Source organism: Emydura macquarii, unplaced genomic scaffold, assembly GCF_026122565.2.
Source record: "Emydura macquarii macquarii isolate MOO-44397 ecotype Brisbane River unplaced genomic scaffold, CSIRO-AGI_Emac_v2 contig_450, whole genome shotgun sequence".
NCBI lineage: Eukaryota > Metazoa > Chordata > Testudines > Chelidae > Emydura > Emydura macquarii.
This window is the reverse complement of record NW_027130587.1, coordinates 12,389,935-12,415,882: the sequence shown is the minus strand read 5'-3', so window position 1 is coordinate 12,415,882 and position 25,948 is coordinate 12,389,935. Positions and strand designations below refer to the sequence as shown.

Genomic DNA, 25,948 nt, shown 5'->3' with positions numbered 1-25,948 from the left:
TGGTGGATTTTATTATGTTACCCTCTTCCCATGTTTCTACCCTCTTCAGGTCCCTTTTTAATATTTGTCTCTTCACCAGTATTTGCAACTCTTCTCAGTTAAGTATCATTTGCAAATATTAAAATGATTTTAACTACATATTCCAGGTCATTAATTAAAATGTTAACAAAAAATAACAACATTGAACCTCAAACTGATCCATGCAATATCGCACTGGAACCCTCCCCACAACTTAAAACAATACTATTTATCATTACCTTGTGTTTATTGTCCTTGAACCAGTATTCAGTCTACAGGGTTCACATTCAGTCCAATTTGAATACATCTTTCAAATAAGATTTTGTGAGAGTTTGCCTGATTTTCTATCCCTTGGGAAGTATACATGAGTGCACAGAAATTTGATAGTCACATGCAAACTCCATGACACCAATGCTCTGAAATCTGCACTAGCTATCTCTCAGATTCAAAGTGAAATATAAGGTACTGATTTTGACCTAGAAAGTCCTAAATGACCTAGGATTTTCCTACCTGAGATACTGCCTCTCTTTACGTACATGGTGCTGCAGTTGAGATCAGTAGAGGCATCTGAACCGGAGCCCCTCAATATAAAAAGGAGACAGCTTCTGATAAAGCATTCTCCAGGACCTCTCAGCATAGGAATACACTCTACTTTTTTGTCTAAAATAGCCCAACTCTGTTGCTCTTCCAGGCATGCTGCAAAACCCATGTCTTTGAGGGGGCATTTGGCAGAGCTGAGGGTGACTGAATGGTCATGTGAGGAATGGAAGGTCTGATCCATAATATACAGGCAGACTAATAATTGTAATATAGTGAGCCAGGCTCATTTAACCTTTCTAATTATGTTCATGTTGTATTTATAATTAATGTCAAGGGTGCCTAGCGTTTCAGCTAGGCGTTCTTTTATGCTGAATTTCAATCCAAATAAATAAGTAAACACAAATAAATGCATGGGTGCATGGCTGGATGCAAATCCATCCAGTTACACATGCACCCAAACTGGGATTTTGCACACGCATCTCTGGCAGTCTGTTTGAAAATAGGCACTTAACTAGAGACCGGAGAGCAGTTGTTTTTTGATATGTGCGAGATGGTGTTGAGGGTGGGCATGGCAGGGAACAGTTGTGTGGTAGGACACAAGATAGTCCTCACAAACTGATGAGTCTATCTCTTTTGTGTAGGGCCGAGGACGGGAGTTTTGTGGGGCTGGGAGTTGGATAGGCTGAGAAATGGAGTATGTGGCGTGGAGAGTGAAGGAGATGGGGATGGAGGCTGGTAGGAAGGAGGTTTGGTGAGTCTGGGAGTGAAAGTTGTTTGGGGCTGATGGATGCTGGAGATGGGGTCCGTGCTGCTGGAAGAGGGGGATGCTGGAGAATGGGGTGGGCAGGGAATGCTGGGAGATTGCAGGGGGGGCTGGCAGTGGGGGATGCTGGGCTGTGTGGGGCTGACGGGGGGGATGCTGGAGGATGGAGCGTGTACAGCTGGGAATGGGTTGGCTGGGGGCTGGGGTGTGTGGGGCTGGCAGGCAGCAGGTGCTGTGGGAAGGGGTGTGGTGGGCCTCACAGAGAACACTACTGGGGGGGGCGTTGGTGGGGGGCCTGGCAGGGAGCGGATCCTGGAGTGTGTGGGGCGAGACGTGGGGGATGGGGCGTGTGGGGGGAGACACTGGGGACTTGCGGCGGGAGACGCTCGCGCGATGGAGCTGCGCGCGGGGCATGCCGGGAGAACAGAGCAGGCTGGGCGCGCGGGGCATGCCGGGACGCAAGCTTCGGCTTTAGCTCCCCAAGATGGGCTCTGGGCTCCTGTCCCCGCCCTCCCTTCTGCACATGCGCAGTGGGTGCGGCGGCGGGCCGAGCTGCTCCCTCCTTTCCCTCCCTCCCTCCTGGTGGCCGGGGCGCTACTGACAGACCGAGAAGCCGGAGCGGCGGCGAGAGCGGGCCGGAGTCTGGCGAGACCCCTCCCTCCTCCCCCCCGCACCCCCCACCAGCCCCCCCGCAGCGCCAGCCACCTCCCCCACCCACTCCACAGGGCCCGGCGCCGGTGAATGGGAGCGACGGGCGGCACCGGCCTCAGGGACCGAGGAGACGCGGCGGCAGCGGCGGCGCGGGTAAGGCCGTGTCCAGGAGGGGCCCCTTCTCCGCCCGTAGCAGGGGTCTGTCCCCCCTCCTGCCCCCCCAATCCGCGAGCGGCGGCGCGAGCCAGGCCCTGTGGTCGGTGCTCCTCTCTCCTCCCCTGCCCCCTCCCTCCTTCTCTCCAGCTCGCTCTCAAAATGGCCGCCGCGCCCGTTGGTGGTGGGTGGGGGGGGGGGCAGGGCGAAGGGGGAGCTCCCATCCCTCTCTCCGCAGCACGGGGGCGGGGGCAGACCCCCCCCCCTCCATCCTTCCCTGGGGCTTAGTGACTTAACAGGGAAACAGGGTCGGGTGGGCCAGACCAGGGGGTGGGGGGAGAGGTGTTCCCCCTTCTGGGTGGGCTCCTGCCCTCCCCCCCCCGGGGTTTCTTCCCTTCCCCCCCCCACTTCAGACTTCTAGTTCTCCCCTTGCCCATATGACTTAGCAAGAAACCAGCGAGAAGACGCACCCGATGGGCTGGACAGGAGACTGATAGGAGGAAAAAAAAAAACCAGGGCGAGGAGGGGTGTGTGTGATGTATGGGTTCCTGATTCCACCCTCCCACCCCCCGAAAATCCCTTAGAGGGTCTAGTTTTGTTCCTCCTCTTGTGCCCTTTGAGGAACTGGATTAGGAGGGTGGCCCAGATCTTCAGAACCAGCTGCAGCACTAACAACAAAACCCGGGTTGCTTAATAGAGGGGAGAGCCTTTTATTTTAGGAGTCAGTTTCACACCCTCCCCCATCTCCCTGCAGTGATTTTTGTAAGAAAGGAAAAAAAAAAAACATTGGATGGTAAGAGGTGGGTCAGACCTTCAGAACCAGCTGCAGCAGACGTGGGGGATGGAGGTGTAACCTAACCTCTCCTTTTTGGGGGTCAAACCTCTATCTAGTACTTAGGCTTTTAGGACAAAAATAGGTGTTTGGTTGAAAGGGTGGGACTCTAAGTAGGTGTAAACCTACTGGAAAGAGATCTTTCCTGCTGCTACTGGTTTTTGTGCAGGATGGAGTTTATATGCAGACAGCCTTTTTGGGGAGGGGATTGGGAGTGGTGGCTTCTCCCTTACCTTCATAAAAAGTTGGGGTAGCTCAGTTTTGTGGATGTTAAATTTGTGTGTGTAGGGTGGAGGGGAGAATATACTCAGCCTTTGATACAATAATAATGTGATACCCCCACCTTCTGCCACTCCTGCAATAGTAGCTGTGGTAAAAATTCTCTACTGATAGTGCTGCAGCAGGGCTTGGCTGTTGCAGGTCAAATCAATTCATAATGAATTACCTAACCTGGGTGGTGGTGGGTTACTGAAGCTATATTAAAAGCCTTCATTGAACTGTTTGACTGCATAATAAACATAAGTGATATGTTTAGGCTTATTAATCTGACTGAATGATTGCGGGGGGGGGGGGGGGGTAGGAGGGAGCTCTTCTGGGTGTATGTTATGACAAAATGTTACTTATAAATTTTAGTTTTGAGGTGGTGAGAAGAATCTGCATTCACAATGATTTATCATTTATGAAATGATTGTGCAGCATTCAATCGGCTTTCAGAAGAGGGAGGGTCTCCTACCAAAATGTATCATTTGCTTTGTAAAGTGACTCTGGAAAACAGAAAAATATATTAAGGATCTGAACAAAGAAAATAAATAGGTATTTAACAAAAGGTTTTGTTGCTGATATCTAGTTTGTTTTCAGGGCTATTGTTTTTGTGTTTTCTTTTGATTTGACCATGTTTATGGATGCTGTGTGCAGCCATTGAGCAGAGAAGAGACTGGGTGGAGTAAGGAGGCAGAAGCTGCGAAATGGCTAGATTACCCTTTCATAGCATTTTTGTCTTTGCGTTTTGTTGGGGTGGGGGAATGCTAACTGCTGTAACAAGGAAGTCTCTTCTTTAGGGAAGAGTCTAGTGGTGCAGGAACCTTCTGAAATGAAACATCTAGTATTCTGTTTTGTAGCTTATTTTTCTGCAGGATGGATATTGATTTGTCTGGCAGTAAAAAGTGACCAGTCACTGTTGCAAAGCAAGGATTTTTTTGTCTGATTATCTTTCATATGTTGACTTTGATTTTTCACTTGTTAACTTAATTTCATATAAATAAGTATAAACTAAGGATTATCATTTTTAAAGGATATTGTTTATACATAAGGTGAACTGAAATAATATATGCTGAATTCCTATATTGTGTGCCAGTCTTACATAGAAGTTATAAGAATGAGGCCACAACATAAAATGATATATTTCCCTACTCTCTCCAGTGCCCCAGCAGGGTAATTTTATAAGGTGCAGGACTTGAAGGTGGGTGATGCAGTTATGTGAAGTGATGTGTAAGGATTTTTAAAGCTTTTGTACAAAGGTACAAAGGTGTTGCTTTGTATAGCATTCTCATTCTACTAAAACCTTCTGCATCATGGGTAATATTGGTGCTTGGGTTTAAAGATGAATAGAAAAAGCTTTAGAACAAAGGGTTTGGGGAACATCCTAGGGATCAACTGGTAGACATTTAGGAAGGGCTAGAAATACTTATTTTTCTAATGAGGGGGGAAGCTGTGTTCTCACCCAAACCAAATCTAGTCTTGACCATAGAAAGTATAACATTGAACTTAAGGTGATTTTCTGATAAATTGTCTGAATTATTTTTTGTGTGTGGTGCCTGTCTATTTTTTTTCTGAGGTTTAGTCTCTGGTATTAGATGGATATAGACTTGACTTATTTAGTTATGTTAATTTGGCAAATATCTCTTACGGGGCATTTGTTTTAAAAGATAAATTTGATTTGCTAGAGACACTGGTGTTATGGGAAGGGTTTATGCTCAGGAACAAAACATCTGTCCTGTAAGATGTCTCCAGGATAAGAAGAATGCTAAATCTAGCAGAATGCTTTCCTTCTTGTAACTTTGGTTGACTTTCCTTCTTGGAAAGATGAGATGCATCATCTTGAATGTTTTTAGTACAGGAATAACCTGTTAATTTTCTATCCTCTGAAGGAAGTAGCAGCTAATACTAACTTTTATAGCTCTATTCAGGGTCTCTCCTGCCTACAAATCTGACATAATTTCTTCCTACACTGCTTCCTGTGCTCCACCCAACCTTCTTTTGAAAATGCTCAGGTTTTTTTTTTTTTTGGTCTACTCTTAACTTTGTGCCTTCTTCCATGCTACTCTTTACACCTGGAACAGCCATTCAAGGAATATTTGCTGAATGCCTTGCCTCACTTTCAAATCTCTTTTTCCTCAAGGCTTATGCATGCTATCTTACATCCAGCTGTACTGTGCATTTGTATTTTTTTGAACCCGGGACCTTGGCTTGTTTTGTCAGTAGTTATTTTTACTATTGTAAAATGTTATGCATGTCGATGGTCCTTGAATACATTTATGTAAGTTCATAGCAAAAAGTTGGATATTTAAATTCTTATTTGAGAAGTTTTTATTAGACATGAACTGAAGTGGTCTGAATTATCCTGTTAAAAGAAGTAATAGCCTTTGCATAGTAGAAGCTGATTGCAAATGTAAGTATGATGCAATAGTTTAGCTCTACTATAACTTCGGTGTAGAAAACTGGTTTGACCAAAGCCAAAGGAGACTGTTTCTATGAAGGTGGATGATTTTCTACAAACTGTTTGTATCAGAAGAGACCCAAACCTATTCTGATTTGAAAATTTGGTTCCTTTAAATTAAAAACAGCTTGTTATTGCCCCTGCAAACTTTCCATGTAGTTAAATCTCCTCCTACTATTGATGGTATTTTTGTTTTTTGTAGTTATTTTGGGACCCAATCCTGCTCCTAACAGGTGCACTCCATTGGCTCATTGCAGCTTAGAATATATTGGTATTTCCATAGGTATTTTCTCCTTTCTCAAGTGTTAGAGGCCTGTGTGTTTGGAAGAACACGTTCTGGTTCTGGCTCTAAGTGTTAGGATGAAGCAGTGGCATCTATAAAGTCTGCAATCTTTATCAAAAGGCTAATTTTGAGCTTCATAGTAATTCCTCACCTATCTTGTTTTAGAATGAAGAGTAACAGAAAGCTTAAAAAAAATTTCAGGAGACAAGTACCTCTTGTGATTAAAATACTTTAAAGTGGCTCTTGGTATAATAATTAAAAGTAGATCCCAGCACAGTGGGAATCCTAGTCCCAATTGGGGCCTTTGGGTGTTATGATAATATAAATATTTACTAGTCTCTAATGTTGCTTTATCTGTCCTACAGTCTTATTACACCTCAAATTTGAAACGGGTAAACTTTGAGACTGGCTTATGGAGGGCACAAGAATAGTAAAGTGTTCAAGAATCTGTCATTACATGTAAATTAGACATCTGAAGGAGTCTCGTCACTGAAATTCACGGAAGAAAAACATGGTGTCAGAACATTTTAAGTCTAAGCTGACCAAAGCTATTCTTCAAAGAAAAAAGCTACTACTCAGGGGGAGCATGTACAGGGTCATCTTTCAGATGGTATAGTTCAGAATAGAATCTTGATTTAAAAAAAAAAACAACTTAACCCCCCTCTCCCCCCCCCCCCCCAAAAAAAAACAAAAAACAAAAAAAACCGCTTAATACATCCATTAGACCACATGGCCTCTCTGACCAGATTGAGTCCAATCTCTGTGTTAACCAAAGGCATTATCCTCATTACATTTGATTTTAAGTGTGTTGGGACCTGCTGATGACTACTGTGTAATGCAGAGTACTTTTAGCAGCCGTACTTCTCACCTGGAGTCAGTAGGAGGCACTGATTCTGAGGCATTGTAGCGTAGCAAGTTAGATTACAATTCTGTTCCACATTCAGTGTATAGTCTTCAGTCTGGCATGCAGTTTGCAGTAATCTGTACTGCACATGCCATGAGTGACTAATTTAGCTGTGTAGGAAAGGGATTTATCAACACTTATCAGATGCGGTAAGACTCTGCTGGACCCATTACCGTATTGACCACTGGTACCTCTCTAGCTTAACCTGGTGAATTGTACATCCTACGTAGCTAAAAATTTAAACATTTTATGAGGAAAAAATGGAAGGTGTTGGGTTTTTTCAAAGTCTTGTCTTTTAAACTGTTAAAGTTACTAGCTAGCAATTATATAGTTACCTTTTCCATCTTTTACAAAACCCAAGTGCATAGAAGCAAAAATGATTAGTAAAAGTTATATAATAAATCTTGTACTCATGGAGTAGGAAACACTTCCTTTTAAAATATAAAGGAAACATTAGTTCTGACCCAAGCAAAAATGCTATTTCATCAGCAATCTCAAAATATAAATATAACACAATCTTCGTGAAAAAAATATATATGTAAATTAATGTCACACTAAGCAGTGTCAAAGGCAGCTCAGATGTAATTTGCCTAAAAATCCACATTATGCATTCATTATTCATTTAAATAATTTAAATTATTTTAAAATGCTTCACAAATTGTCCATTGACACATATTTTAAGTTTCCCACTTAATAGTATTGCTTCTAAGAAATTGTTCATGTACAAAGATCATAACCAAAATCCAGCAATTAATAGCTGTTAAGGGTGGTTATGATTAAATATGTATATATTTAATAAGAAAGTTATGTGGAAGATTCTTTCATGGCTGTTGTCTTCTTTGATTTTAAGTTCTTGAACTTGGTGAATGACTAATTACTAGTCTGTAACCACCTTTTTAAAAAAAAAATCAAATTAAGTCTTTTGCTTCTGGAATGGAGTTAGACCTAGTTGTTCGACATGTCCTGATCGTTGACACTTCCTATCAGTGTGTCTGCAGTCACATCAATCTTTAGTTGTGGTTTTGTCAGATTTTCTATGTGAAATAGCACTGTCTGAGTTCTTGGATAGACCTTCAGGAATAAAAACATGCTGTAGGAAGGGTTGTTGGTGACTAAGTTAGCGCGTCTCTCTTTGAGTTACTGGTTAAAGGTAGTGACTTTATAGTACTATGGGACATAATGCTTTCTCTGAGACATAAAACAAAGGTCTTTAAAACTTGCATGATCTTGTGAGAAGAAAGGTATTAGCTCCTATTGTGCTGGGCAAAACTATATTGACTCGATTTAATTAGATAAGTCATTCTTTACTCTCCAAGACTGGCTTATTTTCTCTTCAGAGGTAGCTCAATTTTAGGTATTAGATACATGTAAGATAGTATGATAGAGAAGTTTAACACAGTAAACAAAATCAATGAATTTACCCAGCTTGCCATAGTTTCAAGCTTTCATTTAGAGGTATACCACTCTTTTTAAAGTAACTAGGTGGTGGTTCAGCTTGCCCTACTTATATTACACTTGGTCCACTTGCCTTTTAAGTGGAAGAGAAATCAATTCCTCTTAAACAAATTGACTTGTTTCTTTAGATGCCTGAATGTTTGCATATAGTTAGAAATAGTATGGTTTCATTAATTTAGGCATGATTTTCTAAAAGCAGAAGGTGCATTTATTAACAGTGAAATAATTTTCCCTAATTTACCTAAACTAGAGGTGGGCATAATGCTGTAGAGCTGGGGGAAGGATGACTATCAGAAATGTGTTTGATTCAGTGTGTCATCTTGGAAAATGAAGATGGCAGAATAAAAATTTGATCATTTATACACTGACCTTTAATTGAAAAAAACAAACCATTTAGAGTATTATAGTGATGGCTGGCACTTTCCCTAACTAAATTTGATGTCTGTACTCTTATGCATAATATTTCCTAGATTAATAGGAATTAGATACACATTTCTCTTGCCCAATGACAGGGAAATACATCTTTGTTTTCTTTTTATTCTCTCCTTTATCTTCCCCAGCCATTTTAGTGATATTCACCATATTTCGTATGTTTGAAGCCAAGGCATGGCTGGGGAGCAGTACCATGTTCTGATCAGAGTGGAATGGGGGGGAAACAATTCTTTCTCGCCTTAGAGAAAGTCTGGCCCTGTGAAGTATTGCCCAGGGACTTCAATATTTTGAAGTTCTGTTGCTTCTGATACATTAAGATAGACACTCATATTGAAATTGAGGCTAGAACTTCACTCTGTGAATGACAAAGAACATTTGAAAAATCCAGAACATGTCAAATTGAATGTTTATCAATTTGCAACTTAATTTTACACTAACATAGACTTAAAGGCAAGAAGGGACAATCGATGATGATCTAGTCTGATCTCCTGCACATCACAAGCTACAGAACCTTACCTATCCACTCCTGTAATAGATCCATGACTTCAGTAACTCAGCCTGAGGTTCTCAAATCTTAATTTAAAGATTTAAAGTTATAGATAATCCACCATATACTGTAGTTGAAACCAGCAAGTGACCCATGCCTCACAGCAGAGGAAAATGGAAAAACCCCCCAGGATCTTGGCCAATGTGACCTGGGGAAACATTTCTTTCTGACCCCAAATATGACAATCAATTAGATCCTGAGCGTGTGGGCAAGACTTGCCAGCTAGACACCTTAGGAAAGAATTCTCTGTAGTAACTCTGAGCTCTCCCCATCTAGTGGTCCATCTCTAGCTGTTGGATATATTTGCTAATAACAGTTGCAGATGGCCCATATGACATTGTGGGCATCTCATTATGCCGTCCACATCGTAAACATCTTAAAACAATCTCTTTTTAGCTCCAGTCTTAAAACAACTTTAGGTTTGCTCCACTGACTCCCCTTGAAAGGCTGTCTCAGAACTTCACTTATCTGGTGACTAGAAACCTTTGTATAATTTCAAGCCTATGGCCAGTTTATGTTCATTTGTTCTTGTGCCAGCGTTGGCCCTTAATTTAAATAATTCTTCTGCCTCCCTGGTTTTTATCCGTCTAATGTATTTATAGGGAGCAATTGTATCTCCCCTCGTTCTTCGTTTTGTTAGGCTAAACAAATCATGCTCCTCAAGTTTCCTTTCGTAAGGTAAGTTCTCCATTCCTGTGATCATCCTTGTAGACCTTTTCTGTACCTGTTGCAGTTTGAATTCATTTTTCTTAACATGGAAGACCAGAACTGCACACGGTATTCCAAATGAGATCTCACAAGTGCCTGACATAATGGTAATAACGCTTCCCTGTCTCTACTGGAAATACCTCACCTGGTGCACCCTAGGACTGCATTAGCTTTTTTCGCGGCCACATCACCTTCAATCATTTCCTTAATCTGACTCGTGTGTTCCATTGAAGTAGTTCTCTGGATCTACTACAGACAAATTTAAAGTTACAGGTCCACTACTGGATGCTGCAAGAAATGAAATAGAGAAAAACTATGTGATAAAATAATAAACATTGAAAGTGAATGCAAGATGGCTGGCCAACATAAGTTATGGCACCACAGAGGAAAAAAGGTTTTTTCTCAATGCTATTAACTCTTTGAAAAGAAAACTGAAACATGTTCAAGCTCCTGAGGATGCTGGTTTAAAATGTGGTATGATAAGGAAACCTTTGCCATTTGGTCAGACAATAGAAATGAAGACAAGAATTTATTGGGTGCAGTCATCTTAAATGTCTGAGTAGTTGAGGGACACTACTTTTAACAGTCTCAGAGCCAACTGTGGAAGATGGAAACTCTTCCACAATCTATGGTTGACCATAAAAAAACAAGGATTGATGCCTCAGCTTCCCAGTAACACTTAGTGGAATTCATAAAGATTGATACAGATATAAAGACAATTAAAAATGTTAGTTTAAACTTGTAACTATTGCCAGGAGGAGTTTGATGAAAACATAGCACATGCCTTATAAAAAGGCCTCTACAGGGAGGCATTAAGCTTAAAAAAAATTGTTTTAGATATTAGAGGGGCATGACAAGTTACAGGCTGGTTGCAGTCTGAGAAGTCTCTGTTGATATGATTAACAAAGAACCACATAGGCAAAACTGGAGAAAACTACAGAAAAGCTGTAGATCCTTTCTGTCAATGTCCAACAAAGCTGCTAATAAATTACAAGATTATAGACTGAATCTAGAGCAGGAAGAAGATGAAATATTCTTGAGGGAATATAATCAGGAGCTTGTTCCTTTTCTAGTGTTTAAAATTAAAGATCTGGGTTTCTAATTTCAAATCTGTTTCTGAAGGAAGCTGTCAGACTTTGTTCCATTGAAATCAGTGGAAAGGTGAGGATCAAAAATGGTAGAATACAGAAGTAAATTCAGAATCTTTTGTCAAAACTTAAGGTACCCACTTTTGCGCAAGCAAGCACTTTTCTTAGCACGTTTGGTTTGGTCAGTACTTCATAATAGGCTTGTTGCTGAAAGGACAAATATCAATGCAATATTGCAAATATATCCAAGCACGGGTAAAGTCCAGAGGCCTTGATAGTGTGAGATATGCACCTGAATGTTAGTTGTAAATCTGAATTTACTTTAGAAAAAGTAGTTTGGGAGACAGTTTTGTTAGGGAATTGCAAGTGTTTTATTTTGGACATTGTGCATCTCTTTATTGTTCAAAGAACATGCCTTACAAAATGAATGGCACAACGTTTTCTTGTTTTCTGAAAGCTTAGTGTACACTCTTACTAGCTTATTTATTTTTTTTAAGGAAAACTGTTTTTTCTCCAACCTGAAAAAAAAAAACAACCAGGTTCTAATTCCTTGAAATATGAATGGTGTTATTGGTTTAACCAATTTCATTTCTTTATCTTGGGGCAATAACAAACATGCACCAGTGCAATGTTAAATTGATTTTGGATTAAATAAACTGGCTTGTTCTGAAACAAAATTTGGTATGTTAGTCCTCTTACTCGATTGATTTTAATTATAAAAGGATTTCTTCCCAGCAAACCCTTGTGTAATAGGTTACCTAGACATTTTGCTTTAAATAATTGTTCATGTGAACCATATTTTTAAAATAAGTCTGAATTATGTTTCGGCCTAGTCATCTGAGATTAGTACGGATACTTCTCAAAAGTTAGTTACGTGGAGGGGATTTGTAAATGTTGTGCATGTGCTTTTTCTCTAACTTCTTAACCAGTTGTGTACCAAGATAGCTTGGATAAAGGAAAGTTAGTCCACTTCATAAATGAGTTCCCATTTTTTCCAATGTTAGTTTCATCCCTGCATGCTTAGCAGGTAGGTCCTACCATGGAAGACATTTTAGGATTACTGTGTGTTGGGTCATGTCTACTTTGTAGATAATGCTATGATTAAAATATTGATCTAGCAAAGTAGAGGGGAGGGAACTAAAAATGTTTTTAATCACGTTCCTGAACTGTACTACAGCTGTGGTTGCAGGATTGTAGTATGATATAGGAATATGATTAAATATAGCTCAGTTTCTGTGTCTACTCAAAGATTCAGTGGTATTTTAACCAGGTGTCCTGGCATAGTAACTTTTGCATGATAGATAAAATCTTAGTATGTTGACTAGTTTGTTCACTGGCTTTTTGTGATATAAATAAGAACAAAAGGATTAGAGGTTTACATTTTATCCTCTTTATATATCCTTGCAATTTCTTCCCAGTAGATGGAGACAAATGTCTTTAAGCTTCTTTTTGAGTCACATTGTTTTCACTAGATACGGATGTTAGTTCACTGGTGTTTTTCTGGACTAGTTCCATGGCTAGCTGGTCCTCTCCCTTCCTTAAATGGTGTGCTGTCTCCAAAATCTCTTTTTAAAAAACTTGTTTTAGAGAGACTGAGCCTATTTTGTTGTTACACCCTTAGAGTTCTCCAGTTCAAAGCAGTGTTTTTGTTTGTATATGTTACAACAGCCATTGAAGTTAGGCTAGATCCAATGAATTGTCCATCTGACACACGTCTCCCAAATAAATTTTGTAATTATTTCTTTGAAGCTGCCTGGGAATGACTATTTTCTTAATGTATTTGGAAAGAGTCATGTTAAGTGCCCCAAGAACCCTCTGTGTATCTGTAATTCACCAGCAGTGCAGCTCTGCATATAACAGTAGTTTAGTCTTTGGTAGTTCTTAAAAGGATGCTATTAACTTGAAATCTATTCAGTAGATTTGGTTTCTATCTACTCAGTCCCTCTGCCAGTGCTTGTGTTTTAACACCATTTTTAAGGCACTTTCCTTTCAGTGAGTTTTTGAAAACTTGTGGAAAGAGAGAGTGCTGACTAGATGGCAGCACTGTCAAAAGTATAAAGTAAACAAACAGGAACAAAAAATTAGAGAATTCTTCCAGTCAGAGTAGCCTGGGTGGGTGTAATTGTAATAGTAAATAAGAATTCAGACAGAAGTGACTTTTAAATTCTGTCCCTTTGATAGGCAAATTAATATATCTTTTTAATATTGAAAAACTACTCCGTCTTACACAGTTACAGTGGTTGTTGGATCCTAAATTGGTTGCCAGTTACAACTTAAATTCAAAACTACATTTAAGGAATCCCCATGTCTTTAATTTACTTTTGATTCTGCATGAACATCTTTTATCCATACTACTCTCTTCATAATGTCACACAGACACTTAGTATAATCCTGTTTCTGAAAAAATCCTTCTAATTGAAGAGATGGGACTAAAACTTCCTATCTACTGATAATTGCTGGTCCCTCACATTCCAAGGCAGGTATGGAATGTCATTTTACTGTTTTATAAGTGCCTAGTCTGATACTGCTTTTTGTGGTGATTGGACAACTTTTTGATGGCCTTTAAAGTAACCACTGGTTTTTGGACTACTGAAATCCTCTGATTTTAGTCTTGGCTCTTCACCCATCCTCGGATTTTTAATATTAAAATAGTGAAAAGATAATGTGGCATAATAGATCTAGTAACAAATTAATCCTGTAGGCCAGGCTTACATATGGTATACTGAATATAAAATAGGGATTAACCCTTCAGTTTGTATGCAACTATATTGATAACTACAGCTGAATGTTTTGGAAGAGGTTGTTTTCTTCAAATGTGTAACTTGTGTTAGAATAATCATGAAAATGAAAAAAGTTTTGAGGAAACTACATTTTTTTCCTGAATATTTTAGGACAAATTGATTTTAAAATCAGGATTTCAAGACTCACTTTTTGAAAAAGGCTTTAACTGTTCCACCTGTCCCTTCATGGGATATTTCTGAGCTTGTTTCTCTCTTAAAACAGGTTCTAAATTTTCACTGATGCCGTTTACTATTGTTACCTTCAGACTTTCTTAAGTTGTACAGCAGTACAGTGAAAGTAACTTCTTTCCACTGTATTGAAAAATTACAAAGAGTTAGGAAGCCTGATAGAAGAATGGGGTTGCCTTCAAATAGCAGCCAGTAAGCTGCTGCTTCCAGAAGTTGGAATGAGTTAAGAGTCTTCATATTTGTCAGGGGGTACAAAGATGTCACCCCCTAGCTGGATCTTGGACTAAAAGTCTAGTATATGTCACTGCCTTCTTCCATAATGCTGCTGGGGACTTCCTTGATGTTGATGGGGGCTCCACTTTTCATAATTACTTGAGCCACTGAGCTTGTTCTTTTGGCTAGTAAGTAGATAGGAGAAGCTGGTAAGACTTAGTTTTTAATAATTGTATAAAAAATCCTGCCTTTTTTTGCAGTGGGATGCTTCCCCATGACACTTTTTAAAAATGTCTACTTACTACAGTACACACATGCACATTGGCCTTGTCTTCATTACAGCTTTTTACTGTCATTTTTATAAACAGTTAGGTCACCTATAACTTATAGATAATTAAGGTGGTTTATCCACACAGCAGCTTTTGTTGTCAGAACTGAGTATGCGTCAGCACTTGCAGTTTGAGGAATGCATTTTAGGAAAATCCTGGCAACTATTTTCTTGCTAAGGTTGCCTAGAAGACATGCACACAGAACTGTATTGTTGATACGTGGGATAATGTGCTCTGGGGTGTCACAGTACATAGGCTGATGTGAAGGAAGACCAGTTAAATTGGTTATGCATACATGGTTATAGGATCCTGGCCATGCTGTTGAAAAGTGTATTGAACTGGTTATAGGAATGCAACCATCTGGCAGGAATGAAATGCTGTTAACTGTCACAGATAGTAACAGCCTCTAACTATGTGATGTGTTTATAACTTGTACTTGACTCTAGTTGTTCTAGTAACTAATTATAAACTTAAATTTGAAGCATAGTTAGGGGCTTATGCTTAGAATTGAAAATAGATTGGTCCCAAAGTACTGTCTACCTTTATATGTCCAAGACCAAATCTCCTATATTTCTGTAGGAAACCTGTTTCTTAGTGTCAGTGAGAGTTGATTTGGCCTTGAATGCTGATTTGCTACTTACTCTATTTGCTACCTTGCTTTTAGAGCCAAACACGTTAGATGCTTTAATTTGGATGCAGTTAATTAAAGTACGTCAGCTTTGAAGAGGTAATCTTTATGATCTTAACACACAATAAACTAATGCAGTTTTTTTTAGTGTTTGTCACTGCATACTAGTGGTATGAAGCCCTATTAGGAAGTATTTCTTCTTCAGGTTCTCAACACTACTAACATTTTCTGCTAAACAAAGATAGAGGGCTAGGAACTGTTTGCTCAATAGACCTCTTCCAACAAAATAGTTTGAATGTAGCTCTTTAGCATAGTGTATCCCTGTGCATGGATCCATTTCAAACATGAATGCTTAAACTTCCCTTCATCATAACCAGTTACGCAACACAGAATAAGTATAACTTGTTTAAAATATTTTAGAATGGTGAAATACAAAATATTCTTGTTCCAGAAAAGAATTTTTTTTTTGGTAGGGAGAAATTTTAAATCCTCATGAAAATGAAGGTTAAAAAGTAAAACAGATGTGCAAGTTTCTGTTTGTCTGATAATGCAGGACAGGATGGCACTTGGTTTTTTAAGATGATGGGCGTGTTTAAAAAACGTAGGATGGTCTAGAAGATTGGAATTACTGGGATGTTACACTATAGGCTACCCTGGGTGGGTTTTTTTAAATGTGCCCACTACCGTAAGAAAAACCAAGTACCATTCTGTTTTGCATCATCAGACAGACACTGAAACTTGCACACCAGTTCTTCATTTATAGTCCAATAAGGAGACATTAAAAAGACTGGAACGTTTCCGCTTTGAAAAGAGACAACTAAGGGGGAATATGATAGAGGTCTATAAAACCTTGAATGTGTGGTGAAAGTGAATATGGTCTGGTTATTTACTCCTTTACATAACACAAGAACTAAGGGTCACCCAATGAAATTAATAGGCAGAAGGTTTAAAACAAACAAAAGGAAGTACTTCACACAACGCACAATCAACCTGTGGAACTCTTTTTGAGAAGATGTCATGAAGGCCAAAACTATAACAGGGTTTAAAAAAAGAACTAGGTAAGTTCATGGAGGATAGATCCATCAGTGGCTATTAGCCGGGATAGGCAGGGATGCAAAACCATGCTCTGTGTCCCTAGCCTCTGTGTGCCAGAAATTGGGAATAGATGGCAAGTGATGGATCCCTTGATTGCCTGTTCTGTTCATTCCCTCTGAAGCACCAGATATTGGCCATTGTTGGAAGACAGGATACTGGGTTAGACGGACCATTGGTCTGACACACTATGGCTGTTCTTATGTTCTTAGACTTCTACCAATTCTTTTGAATTATTTGATGGACTGGATGAAATCACTGAGACCATCAGTTCTTTGGAATTACATACTGGGCTGGACAGATTTACTGAAACCACCAAACTCACATGCTGAACAAAGTTAGATTCCAGTCAAGACTGACTACTCCTAATCTAATAAAACATTTTCTCAATGAAACTGCTTCAGTAAATTGTATATTTAGAAACCTAAACTTCCCGACTGACAATCACAAAGTGAAAACACTTAAAACCTCTGAAGATCAGGAAGGAATACACTCAGTGACCATATCAGCTAGTTGGTAATAAAAGGCTTTTTAAATAAAACCTTTATACTTTCATATTCCTTGTATTTAATATCATTTTTAATGTTCCCTTGCCCGCTTGAACGTAAACGTTGGCAGCAATATACAAATATTAAGAACTAAATGTTCCCAGTTGTGTGCCTCTCACTTCTATTTTCACTTGTTGTCCCCTTAGCTTGTCCCTTGCACATCTCTACTTTTTGTTCTCACCACCACCACCACTGCCACACCTCCCCCTTTCTCAGAGCCTCTGCACTGATTCATATGCGATGCTGTCTTATAAGGGAGGAGGTGAAGTAGTAAATTGTTCTCTCCTGTGGCAAGTCTAGGGTATAGGAGTATCATAAACATGATCCTCCACTTCATTTAGGTTGAGGGAATTATAAGGTAAGGTTTTCACTGTGTGTGCTTTCTCATCTGCCGTAGCAAATACTAACAAATTTCTGTATGTTGCATATCATATGCAACATACACATTTAAGGCCAAATCCTACAGTTTTTACTCAGGCAAAAGTTCCACTGAACACAATGTACTTTTTCTTTGAGTAAACTGTCTGTAGCTATATATATTTTGATAACTATTTTATCCTGCACATAGATAACACTTTAATAATCCAGTGCTGCAGCTGTAGTCAAAGGTTAGACAGTTCACTAAGATTACTGGTTATGGGTGTATAGTAATGGTAAAAGAAATGACTTAGCATATTTTCCTTGTTTTTATCTATTTCACTTTTAACCTATCCTACTGTGGCTGGATATTGAGGGGGTTGGCATGAGCTGTAGTATCCATGCAATATCTATTCACAATTAGTGATCTAAGGATTGGATCCCATTGATTGCAGAAATAATACTTTGGTTAAGACTGAGATGCTTGTCAAATTACTCTGTCTTCAGCTACTCCTCTGTGGATGGGAGAATCACCTTTAGATTGAAGTTTCTCTCTTTAGGTAAATTGGGCAATTTTTGGCTTTCTTTTATGCCAACCTTCACTTACCTGATTCTCAGCAAAGACTAATTTCTTTGGTATGTTTGTACTTCCATTTGATTTCAGTTATAAGCATACATTTATTCTGCTGTTTAAACTCAAAATGTGCTAGATGCTTTGATAGATGAAATGTGGTGCAAATGTGGTTGCAAATAGCTTGCAAACAATGTAAATTGTGGTTGGCTGGCTTATGAACAGGGAAGACTATCGTAGGAACTTTAATTCTGAGCAACTTATTTGCTCTGATGTCTTATCTGTCCAGATGGATGAATAGGTAACCTTCTCCGGAGACAGAAGAAACCCTCATATTAGTTTAATGAATAACATCCTTTATTTTAGATTCTTTATTTAAAAAAAAAATCTTTATGAAACATTCCAGCTTCTTTTGGACCAAGTGTGTATGAAATCCCTCATGGAAGTAAGTGGAGAGGGAATCTGTTTGCTGTTCTAGATCTATAACTCTCCAGACAATCCAAGCATGTGGAATTTAATGCTTTTTTCCAAAATTACTGCGTAGTAATCTAGGTAGAATGCCTTTTTCTTTTCTTTTCCTGTAATAGGTAGAAGCAAGAACACAACTATTTGCTATCACTGTACTTTAGAAATCCAGCAAGCTTCCTTCTCCTCATTGGTCTATTCTCAAAATTTGGTCTATCTAGGAGCCAAGTTTGACTATTGGTTGAGTTATGGTACTTAATGTTCATAAGAAGTAGGGATGGAAATCCTTACTTACAAACTGAATGTGATTTCTGTTGACTAAAGGTGTAGTTTTGTTTGCATGCTCTTGGATCCAGGGGAACTTACCTGGATTTTGTTTCTTGGGTTTTCTTTGACTGTACACTGCATAGTTCTCTCCATGAAAGGTACAACCAAATATAGCTGAATCTGCCTCCTGTGGTGTTTGGTGCACTTCTTTGGTGGTTTGTGGTGTGTTTCAAGTTTCCAAGAAGATTCCTGTAAAGTACGGTTTCCAGTCTTCCAAGAATTAAAGATTAATCTTTAATTAAAGATTGTCATGTGATGAAACCTCCAGGAATATGTTCAACCAAAATAGGTAACCCTACTCTAAAGACTACTTACTAAGTCATTGTTTGGAAAGATTCTAGCCATGTGGTGTCAGGATTGCATCTGTGGTGGATTTAACACAAAGTCTTCAAACTCTTTACGACTCTTTCAGAGTAACACAAACTCTTTCAGACTGCCTTTAAAACTGTAAAGTTCAGGCAAACTAGATTGCCTCGGGGAGGGGGAGGGGGGGAATGTTCTGGTATACCAGATCTCTGAAGTTTCTTCTAGTTTACTAGTAGGTCCAAAATCAGTAATACCTTGACAGTGACTAGCCATAACTACTAGAGAGTATGTGAAGTAGAATTAAATCCAATGAGTACCGATCACCTTTAAGGTGGGGATCAGGGGTCTCTAGGCACTACCACAGTAAAAAATTAAGAGTTGGAGGCTGCCTTGTGCTGTGTGTTCTTGAGGAATCTGATCCTCTGAAAGTCATATGGCTGAGTTGCAGCCAACTTCAGAAGGAGCATAGGAATTCCACATATACTCAATTAATGTGGTGAAGACAAGTTGATTGAACTTTATTTCTCTATAAATAAAAAGGTGGGAAGCACTGTAGCAGATTCTGAGAATTCAGGCATCTAGCAAATTGGTAGCATAGTCTAGGGCAGGAGTTGAGGGGAAAAATTCCTCAACATCTATTTGTGTAAGAATTAATCTTAGTTGTTTGGATGAAGAGTGCCTGCAAGGCCCCTTACATTGGTCCTCTACCTATCCAAAGCATTTACCTGTTCAATTAATGTTGCCACATATTTATTGCCCTACCAGTAAATTATCATTAATCCTCTACAGATCTGTTCTAAACCTTTGAGTAAAATCTCTTCTGATGCACACTAAGAGATTTGGGCATACTCAATTAAGTTGGGCTGTTATCTGTCTTACCTTCAATAAATTATGGGTTTCTGCTCCAATATACAAATTCTGGGTTCTCTTAGTGCCCCATTAATTAGTGAGGCCTCTGCTTTCCCCTTCTCCCTATTAAACGAATTCTTGGCTCTTCTCTCTGTAATATAAACACAGGAGCTGCTCTGCTACCTATGTTTGCAGGGGAAGGCCCTCTGCCACCCAATTACTCCTTCTCAACATATGCTGCTTTGCTTTTTCTTTCTTTTCTCTGCTTGCTTGCTTTCCTTTGGAAAAGAATTTTCTTCCCATCGTCTCCTAGAAAAAAAACAAGAGGCTCTAGGGCCATTCTGTTTCTCCTTTTCCCTACAGGGAAGGATCTAGTCGCTCTCCACCTTTCCTCAGCCTGGTTGACTGTTCTCTATAAATAGCCCCATCTCAGTGCACCCCTCAGTCTGCTGTAATGAGAGCCTAATTTGTGTGGTTTTTTTTACACTGCTTTTGAAAGGTTGTACTTCAGCATGTTCATCACTCCTCAGTCCTGTACCTGTAGCAGGCTGACACTGTTGTATTGCTTGTTCATTCTTTTTATCTTGCAGAAATGTTTGGACAAAGTCTTTAAATTTTTTATTGTAAGACATGCCCTATGGTAATATGAAGAATAGAGATGTCAGAGGAATCTCCTGTAGAAGAGAGCAACAAGGGGCAGCAAGAAAGGTGATATCTAAATTGTGTGCTTGCTCACTCTTACTCAGCCCTGGCCTACGCTTTAAATATAAATTGATATAGCTATGGCGACCTAACCCCTGCTGTAGATGCAGCTAGGTTGATGAAAGAATGTCCTTTGACCTAGCTGCCATCGCTTGGGGAGGTGGTTCCTACAGAGACTGAGATGTCACTTTGGGTTGCATCTGCACTATGGGATTATGCTGGCATAGCTACAGTCCCTGTAGTTTAGACTTGGCCTCAGTCTCACTCTCCTGATGGGCCTTCTAATTGAGCTGCTGTTTGGAGAAGTTTTTCTTGAAGTTCTTCTTGAAGATCTTTGTCCAGAAGACAAAGCTGTCCATATCTTCAGAGCAAGGCATGATTGGCGGGAGGCAGTTAGTTAAGAGCAAGTCTGTCACATTTTATTCTTTGGTTTCCATTCAGTTGTATAGAGTGGGAAATAGGGAAGCTTTACTCTATTTCATCTGTGCTCTGTTGTATGTACACTTGTTGGTCTGTGGGAGTCGCATCAATTATTGCTAGCCATTTGATACACTTATTACTTCAAGATCAGAATGTCATTTCCGGGTATCTGTTTGCTTCTTCACAGAATTACCAGCTTAAACTGAGAAAGTGAGGCTGTGTGTATGATCAATAGGAGAAACAAACCCTGTCTCATTTTGGGGTGAGGGAAGGAATTTTTCCTGTTTATAGGCTAGTGTCTTTCAGTTGGTCTTTATTTAGGTATTTAGTTTGATCCTTTAACTCTTAAATTGATCAGCAGGTACAGTATTAGATCTTATCTCTGTAGGAAAATTGTTCATAGGATTATCCAGGTAACACTAAAAACATATCCCTGCACTTAAAAATAAATTAAAAAAAAAAAGCTAACTGGACCTGCATATAGCAGCATTCTCTGCTGCCTTTGGTATGTATCCTACAATATTTCACACCAAAATAGTGTAACATTTTTTGTAAACTGCTGTTAGTCAGTGCTCTGAGCAGGTACAGGTGTGGTTTTTTAAAAACTTTCTTGTAACTTGACTTTTGGTTCAGTACTTGGTACACACTAAACCCTGATTTAACAATCCGACAACTTCTTACCCAGAAAATTTAAGGATTAAGTAATATTTATCCTGTATTTTCAGTTTTTACACTTAAAATGTAGAACTTGATCACAGAAATTTAACTTGTAATGTCTGAATATGGCCACCTCTATACCTTTATCTACAGACATGACAAAGTGAGCAAAATAACAGGAATACTTCATAATATAAGCGTTCTAACTAATTTAGCTACATATTTTTCTACAAAGTAGTAACACTCTCGGCTCTGTTACAGGATTTTTCCTAAAAACCTCAAGGGATTTATTGGCTCACAATACTGAGTCTTTCTGAGTTACCTGCATTAATGACTTAATAGCAAAAAGAGAAACTTCATAACACACAGTACATTAATACTCTTCCTTGCATATTTCCAAACTTGAAATCTTTGTTGCTTCAAGAGGACAATAATTTAACTAAGTCAACAACAAAAGACCACCTAACTTCACTGGATACAGTAATGCTATTTGGCATTACTTATTTGCTTGTAATCTTACTTTTAAACACTTGGGCAAAAGCAAGAACAAAACTGTTTGAAAGATTAGCTGTTTGTACTCTGGGAGATGCCCTGGAAAAAGACAATTTTGTTTAACATCTGAGATAAGACTGCTTATGATAAACTGTCCAGGAATCTTCTTTTTTTGCAGAATAAAAAATACTTAAGGAGGCAGTGTAGTCTTAAATTTAGTCCATGAATTGAGAATGCTGGGTTCTAGACGGGCCATTGACTTCCTGTGACCTTTGACTTGTCAATTAGTCCTGGTCTCAGCTTAGCCATTTGTAAAGGACACCTCATGCTGATGTTAGAGGTATATAGCTTTCTTCTAATAAACTGAGTTGAGGGTATCTTGCAAAGCTAACCTATTCCCATCTCCCAAATACGGTAGAATTCTCTGACATGTATCCTGCTGAAGCAGTGCTAGTGCTCACTCCCCTGTGAAAAGTGAGTGCTTAATTAGCCACACTGTTGACCTCTTGATTTTATTTATTGTAATAGCATATCACCAGTAGTTTGGTTTGTGATATGCTATTTCCAGAGGAAAAGTGTCTGTTTTAAGCCATGCCAGCAGTGTGTGACTGTTGCCCTGCTCATACACTTTCCTGACTATACATATATGTATAGTCAGGAAAATTCTGGGCAGCTATCCCACTGCTTCAGCTGCTTGTATCAGAGGTAAAGGAAAGGACTGTGGATGTTTCACACTTATGTGGTGGTCAGATGCACATAGACCAGGGAGGTAGAACTGGTTTGCGTAATTACACAAATAGTTAAATGGTCTTACTAAGCAGCGGAAGAAATGTTGGAAACATGTGCTGCCTCACAATGTAGCTCTTCTCATGAGTTGGGTTCCACACAGATAGGAGTAAATGACTTTGCATGTGGACATAATCAATATGGGATCAACCATTTGTTTAATCAGGTTTGAAACTAAAATAGTCTATTGCATAGACAGATCCATTAGTGCTAGAGCTGTCTGTTTTAGTATTTAAATAGCAGCTAATAGGCCATGGATAACTCTATCTAGAAAAAATCCTGCTTATTTATATTGGATGTTTGTTCTTTATAGTCAAGGAAGACAAATATATATTTGCATGAAAAGGGATCTTCTTTCAGAAAAGATCTGGTTAGTCTATTGCAGTTTAATCTCTTGTTTGCAACATAATATCAAGTTTACTCTGATAACAGGATTGTCTTCTGATAAGGAATAAATAACAGGTGAATTTTCTAAGATCCTATTCATAAGCATGAACTTAATGAGGAAAGAGGAATATATTTTGGTTTTCATAAGGTGCCTGCAGCCTTTTAATGAAGTGGAAAGCTGGATTTTCCTCAGCTGTTTGATTGTCAAATTTGATAGTTCCTTCATTCATTTGTGAGAAATGGCACTTTTTGCACAGCATAATATTTAATAGCCACACTGTCTATAATAATGCCTAAAACAGAAATAAGTCAAAACCCCATTCTTACAAGAACTTATCTTACTACTCAATAAATCATGCTTTACATCTTGCATGTGTGGTTTCACTGTTAGTGTGTATCTGGCATTTGCATAGGTGAACTGGCATTGGCTCCAGTTTCTTCACATAAAGAGGAATCCCAGAATCTATTAGCAAAGACCGATACCAGAGATATGAGGACTCAAAACCAGCATGCACTATCTCTGCTGACAGAACATTGGTTGAACTCTACCCATTCTAATGAACTAGGGATTTTACATGTCTCTTGGGTGGTAATATTACTGAAAAATGTGAAACTGATGGAAAAGCATTGGCGCTATTTGGCATAGATAAAATGGGCGTAGAAGTTCCAAAATCTTGAATGCTAAGTATGGTTATTGGGCTCTAACAGTATTCTGTTACCAGTTAGACAGCTATATTTGTAGAGAGAAGAGGAGTTTCATCTTGTTGATAACTCAGTCCAGGCAAATGGAATTATTAAAACCAGAGTCCTAGATTCTTAAATCCTGCAAGAGGTCTAAACAGATTAAGTAGATAATTATTCATAGATTAATGTGTGTTTAACTCCTTTTGGTTGGAGTGAATGATGTTGTTAAACACATTTTTACCCCAGACCAGATGTGAAACTCATTTTGGTGCAAGCCCCCTATGACCTTACTCTTGCATACTACATTATATCAGCAGCATCTCACTGTTAAGCACATTGTAGGGCTAAGCTGTCTCCAGTTTGAGTCCTTATTCTTTGACTGTAACTTGTGGCTGAAACATTATCATATTTCTTGTATAGTGTAACGTCTTGTGAATTGACTTTCACAATTAAGAAAGATGTGCAAAAAACCTTACCTAAAATTGTGATGGTTCAAAATCTATATTCAATATATATTCAGTGGAATTACTGGGAGGTTTCAAAACTGATATCAAGGGGTTGGAGTTCTTAGATATGCTAGTGCTTGTTCCTTATATGTGACATAACTTCAGTTTAGAAAGAACAGAATCTCTTTATGAATTTTTCAGGAAGTGTATGCACCCCCACAAGACCATTTTGGCCAAACAGCCTACAAATCTAAAGCCCTGTCTATAAATTTCATTTTAATGCCATTTGGCTCAGCCTGTGTGGAATTATCATAAGGTTTTGCAACTGGATTAAAATCCATGTCCTTGTCCAGGTAAACCTAGACTTCTGGCTTAGTATAGAGAGGGCCTAACTTAATAGTCAGCTAGCTGGCCTAGATATGCATAGGGCCTTTGGAGTCCATGACATGGGTGGAATGATCACATGTCATCACCGCACACTGTCTGACTTTCGCAAAGCAGTATAGAAAGAGGTAAGAAATGGACCAGAGCGTTGAGGAATTGCCCATCACTCCATAGCACTTACCACACTGGTGGGAGGTGCATGTAGGTGGAAAGGAAGTGTTATCAGAGCTACAAAAATCATGTGTTTGATATTACATTAAACGTGTGTGGTAGAACTGTATCAAAAGAGGCTTCTAAAACAGTAAATATTGTAATGATCACATTCCATTAAAAAAGTGTGTAACATATTTCACTAGATTTTTGTTTAAAAATAACTTTACTCTTTAGTTTTGGTATTAATGGCACTAGGTGCAATTTGTTTGCTTTCCACGCATATCTTTTTTACTAGCCATTGCTGAATCTGACAAGCAAATCAGATGCTGACTTTGAAAGACACCCTTCTTTGCTGTGAAGTTCCCTTGTGAAAAATTGAATTGTGGCCTGCTAGTAGCTTCCTCCTAAACAGTGAATCACATCAACTAGTGTGACAGAAAAACAGAGTTATAATTCCTGGATGTAAAATTATAAGTCTGACAAAATATTGGGTCATGACTTTATTATTCAAGGAGTTAGTAGTATTTGTGCAATATATTGAAATACCCCCTATGAATACAGGGACTACTTACTGCATTTTACTTTATATTAATTCAGATTCTAGGTTTACACTTAAATTGTATGGGTATGTGGAGAAAACCTTTTGTAATATAGACTCCGCATGGATTTGAAATGCTGAATTAAATAGGTCTGCATCAGGTAACCTCAAGTTTTTTGCTAGGTTGAGTGAATTTTGAAAGTTTATATTTTCTCTTCATATATAATCTAGCATTTAGTGCTCCAGACAGTGGTGTTATCCTCATTATTTGAAGTTTAGGTTGTTGAGCTTCTTGGCAGCCAGCTGTAGGAGTTGCAGGTGGAGTCTGATTTCTGTAGCCAGTTGAATGGGTACATCATCAGCTTGTCAGTAATTTTTTTTATGCCTTTAGTATGACTGGTAACAATACTAGTGTATTTCAGAAACAAGTGGATTCTTTCATTGTGAACAGTGCTTGTATTCATATTTAGAATACTTTGTTTTGGAGTCTTCAACTAGAGTGTTATAAACTAGATACGTGTCTAAACCTTTACTCTTAAACCCAAAGAGCCATTG

General features: G+C 39.0%; 1 protein-coding gene across 2 annotated transcripts in view; it reads left to right on the top strand.

Annotated features, from left to right (window-relative positions):
- The first annotated feature begins 1,836 nt into the window (after nucleotides 1-1,836).
- Nucleotides 1,837-25,948, top strand: part of PAFAH1B1 (platelet activating factor acetylhydrolase 1b regulatory subunit 1) — a 55,058-nt gene continuing 30,946 nt past the window's right edge. For both annotated transcript variants that reach the window (XM_067538016.1, XM_067538017.1), the window contains exon 1: nucleotides 1,837-2,125. The gene's annotated coding sequence lies outside the window, so the exon portion shown is untranslated. The remainder of the gene's footprint in view (nucleotides 2,126-25,948) is intronic.